Source organism: Tachypleus tridentatus, chromosome 7 (genome assembly GCF_004210375.1).
Source record: "Tachypleus tridentatus isolate NWPU-2018 chromosome 7, ASM421037v1, whole genome shotgun sequence".
NCBI lineage: Eukaryota > Metazoa > Arthropoda > Merostomata > Xiphosura > Limulidae > Tachypleus > Tachypleus tridentatus.
Window position 1 is genome coordinate 167,289,566 of NC_134831.1, and position 5,153 is coordinate 167,294,718.

General features: G+C 29.3%; 1 long non-coding RNA gene across 1 annotated transcript; it reads right to left on the reverse strand.

The window, feature by feature from the left end:
* Positions 1-1,039: 1,039 nt before the first annotated feature.
* Positions 1,040-3,421, reverse strand: LOC143258221 (uncharacterized). The gene is made up of 3 exons (XR_013032210.1): positions 3,349-3,421; positions 2,685-2,754; positions 1,040-1,666 (listed from the first exon to the last, which is right to left on the reverse strand). It is a non-coding gene; the product is annotated as an uncharacterized LOC143258221 (long non-coding RNA).
* Positions 3,422-5,153: the final 1,732 nt, after the last annotated feature.

Below are 5,153 nucleotides of genomic sequence, written 5' to 3' on the forward strand. Positions count from 1 at the left end.
TTTTCCTTGTAGTCAGTAATTAACAACTAACGACGGTGGGAGACAACTTTAGTATTTCTTACATAAATACAAAGCGTTATATCAAAATTATTTTGTTTTAATTCAAACCTTTTTTGATCTCCAAGTCATTAAGTTTCCGTTACATTTTACTATTGTTGTTAACTGTTAAAGTAAGGTCGAACACAAACGTTTTACCTTTTCTATTTTTGTAAATTGATTAAGGTAGATTCTGAAAGAGCTAACACAACATCTTCAAATATTCCTCAATGGAACAGCAGTAAGTTTATATACTCAGAAGGCTTAAATCTCAGATTTTATTGCCCACAGTAAATACAGCATATATACCAATGTGGTTTTATTCTTATCACAAAATCTTCAGATATTTGTACTGTTCAGTCATGTCAGAGAATTAAAACATTCTGTCGTTCAACTTTATTGTTATGAAACAAAAAAAAACTCTTCAAAATATAACCATGAGATTCAGACATCTTAGTTACAAAGTTAGAAATATAGACAACCTTGATTGTACATAATTTCTATGGTTATATCTTGTTTTTTTCATTTTACTCAGTTATAAAGAAATAAGGTTACATACTTATATTTATAATGCAAATCTGATCACGATTCTTATGTTTTAATTTTCATCTCAACATTTGTTTTAATTCAAAACAAAATGTGCCAATTAATAAAAATTCCATATAAAGGTTTTTCGTCAACGGTATCCGAAACATAGTATCTTGTATTTATTTGAATTAATGAAGTGGTTGTCATTCATTTTTCACGAAATTAACAAATATTATAATTAACTGTTCTAAACTGCTGACTTCATATTATTATATTAAACGCAAATAGTTTTGATAATATAGTGATCCATAACGATGATATTTCAGTATTTTGAAATCCTGCGTCATTTATTGAATGACAGTTTTTCTTTCAACCTATTACAATGAATTAAAAGTACAAATGTCACATATCATGTAATAATTTTTCATATATAAACGATTATTAACTTTTTTTATTTTTAGTTATTTTTGTTCGGTTTTACTATTTAGATGTAGGTTTAATTATAAAATCTTATGGTCCAAAAAATATATTTGATTGTCGATGATGTTTGCATGCAATACACACTAACAATAAGTATTTATCGAACCTACCGCCATCTGTTAGAAATGTATAATATTTACTATTAAAATATTAGGTTTCATCTTCTGTTTTAAACTGCTTGACGATCTCTTATTGTACACTAATGTGATTATTTCAAACATTTTCTAAGTATTTTATAGGAATCTACTTGGTTTATAAAAAGCTTTAACTTCATTTACCCGAAGTTGAGAAACTGGTAACATCGAGAACTTATAATGCTAAGCTTCTGGTTTCAACCTCTCGTGTGGTCACTACTAAAATAGGTCTTTGATAGTTTTTAACAATAGACAAACACAGGAATTATTTCTATTACTTATTTTTTATTGATGATAAAATGCCAATTGAATACTGAAATATCCTCCGTATTAATCGTTTTCTCTTCCTTACCCTTACAATATGCTTCCCAAAAATCGATATCCACCATCAACTCCCCTTGTAACATTATCAGAACAGTAGATATCAGGAACATCGCAACAAATAAAACCTCTTCCGCATACCATGTCATCTGGACAAGTCCTTACAGCTTCAGATAGTAAACAAAATGATATTATTAGAAGACGCTGATAATATTTTATATTGATTTTTCATTCGTCACTATTTATCTATTTGTAAAGCACAGCCGAAAAAAATTACGTTTATAAGACTGTTAACATTACGTCATTACCAAATTCAACCAATGATGTTACAGAACACTTCACATAATATAATTATATTCAAAACTTTCGTTACTTTGTTAATAAAATCTCCTATTATTAATTTCTAAACCAATCTACTTTCTTGTTTTCTAGATATTACCTTATGTAAAGTCACATATTTATATAATGTTCTTCACATTTAAATATAAAACTGTGACTAAATATACAAAAACGTACCTTCCATTGCATCTCTGATAGTATATAAAAATATAAAGTCCATATATAAAAAATCCCCCTCTGTTTGTAAGCTCGCCACTAAATATCTTGTTCTCACAGCTGCGTACTGCATATTATAACAAACATGACCACAACACCGGTTGAATCATCTAACAGCTGTCGTATTCATGTAATTATTATTTTATACCGTCGTTAATTAGCAACAAAAACATCTGAAAAAACATGTTATCTGTTATTTTATTATTAATATTACCTACCTTCAGTTTTATATCCAATTGTAGAAACAAATAAAATTTAAATATTTACTTCAAGAGCTGTAAGGACAGCATGGTTGTTTAACCCTGTATACCTGTTTCATACAAGAAATCATGTTGAAATAATTTAAAGTATCATTTTAGCTGCTGTGAACTATAAGAATTCTCAAAAAAGTACATTATTTTTTCATTAAAGATATAGACAAGTTTCAAACGTTTAGCTGTCTATTTTTGTTATAAAATTGCCGAATGTTTATAAAATATTCTGTTACAAACCTTCACCAACAACGAACCAGAAGTAAACATTGCAACAGGTTCCCAAACGACAAAGAAGAACATAATTTATAACTAATATTTCTATCATAACATTTAAACTGTTTGTGTGAATTCAGTCTTAAATAATTTATAATCTCACCTGTAGCTGCTTCCAACAGTGTTGTAAACATCAAAAGTATAATAAATATTGTAGTCTTCATTTCTCTGATCTGTTAAAATCAATATTCATGTAATTAGTGAAATTTAACATTATAACGAAGCCTAATTTAAAACAATGAATTGTATCTCTCACTAGCTACAGGATTGAGGTATACGACAGATGTACTTTGATGGAGAGTCACGGAGATTTATATATGCTGTCGAAACACAGTCACGATGTGTCACAGGGACACTCAAACCAGTGCAAGAAACGTACTAAAATTTACCTACCTCTTCTTTACGTTGAGGAGTTTTCTCATTTGATAAATGCAAGTTAATAATAAATTCATTTCATTTTCAACATATTTTCAACTGTGGATGTTGTTTTAATAAAACAAGAAAGTTTACATCCAACAACCAAGAACAAGACATGACGGATCAACCAAAACACCCAGGAAGTACACATTAACAACAAATAGAAAAACATCAAAGTTACCATGCATGTGGTCAATTACTAACTTGTAAAATGAAACATTATATTAGTTTCTGATAACATGATAATAAAAATAATTTCAATAAGTACTTAAGATATGTACTTAGTATAATATTCATTATAATTGATATTATATAGTAGTACATTCAAACAAGACATAAAATGATATTACCAAGAATTGTTGAATTATTAGATATTTGTATTTTCTACTACGATTTACACGAGTGTAAAGATACAGTTAAACTACGGTACTGATACTCAACTATTATAGTAGTATTTTTAATGAGATGCTCAGTTCTAAGTACATCACAACCAATCAGAATGATTACAGTAACAGCTGACGTCAATAATCAAATTATAGTATTATACAGGCATGCAGAGAGACACATATTTAGCCAATGGGAAGCTGTGAATAATTGTTTGTTATTTACATGTAAAACATTTCTGTTGACGTGACTGATGTAATGGTGGAATAGCTTTAAAACTGTAACTTAAAATGAAGTTGTGTAATTAGGGTGGAATATATAGCACTATGTATATAAATGAAAACTCTATGACTTCCCTTACATACAAGTTATATAATAGATGTATATAAATATTTATATATCAATAAATCGCCTCGGACGCACATAGCTATTGTAATATTATGACAAACGAACTTCGATGTGCGGTGTTATAGCCACCACTTAGTTATTTTAACATTAGTAGTCCAGGTTTCTGTAAACACAATTCTTTCGTTTCGCCAAACGTGTACATACAGACTGCTTAGATGATTCTCCCACCATAAAGCAGATAGACATACTGTTTGTTTCTTTGCTTGATTTTTAAATTTCTCCCACAGTTATACCAGGACTATTTCGGTTAGCCGTCCATAATTTTGCTGTATAAAACCAGAGGGAAGGTAGCTAGTCACCTCCACCTACCGTCAACTCTTGGCTACTTTTTTTACTAACGAATAGTGGGATTACCCGTGACATTATAACACCTGTACGGCTGAAAGGGCGAGCATGTTCTGATCTAGTGTGCTTATCACGCGGTCATGCTGGGCCAGAACTGTAGAACATATAGAATAACGTCTCTGTAATGAACAAACTAATGTATAATAAAATTCGCTAGCATTGGAAACTGAAATGAAACTTACTATTTTAATAGTAACTATTATAACTGTACAAAAGAAGGCGGTAGAATATAGAATTACATACTGTGCTTTACAACCAAACATAATAGTGTGAATATTTTTCGACGTTCTTAAATAACTAGGTAAATACCTCAGACGTGCAGGATATAACATTTGTTTCAAGTTAACCAATGTATCAATAATTACGTTTATTTATGAAGTACATTTTCATTTAGTACTTCGTTGAATCTTTGATTAAACTTCAAGAAACTAATGCTTAATATTTACACCAAATATTTGTTGTCTTAAATTTATTCTCTCAATATGTTTCCATCTGGCTTGTAGGAAGTAAAATCTTCAAATCTGACTTACTAAAACGGCTGTTTATTACAAGTCTACTAGTTAGGTATTTTCATAGAACTAATGTTGTCTGAGAAAATATAACAGCAATTCATTTGAAGTATAATGAAAAAGCTTTTTTTTATTTAATTAATACACATAATATCAAAATTAAATTCATAAGAAGATGTTGTCATTGGAAAGTTTTAGTTTTGAGATACGTTTAATAATATTAAATGTAGTTAATTGGTTGTTCTCAAAATCCATACTTTCAAGAAATATATTTCGTCACTATAAATCATTATTTTGCCATCTGGTGAGCAAAATAAATCTCGTATTAAATACAAAACTGTTTCTTACAGTAAATGAACGATTTCTCTTCTACAACTATAATGAATGTTTATTATGAAGTTATTTAGTATCTATGGTAACATCTTGTTCAATCAATTACGTTGATCCTGGTCATCATCATAACGTCCTTGGTTTTCACTTGGTAATGTGTAGATGCCCCTAAAACTGTC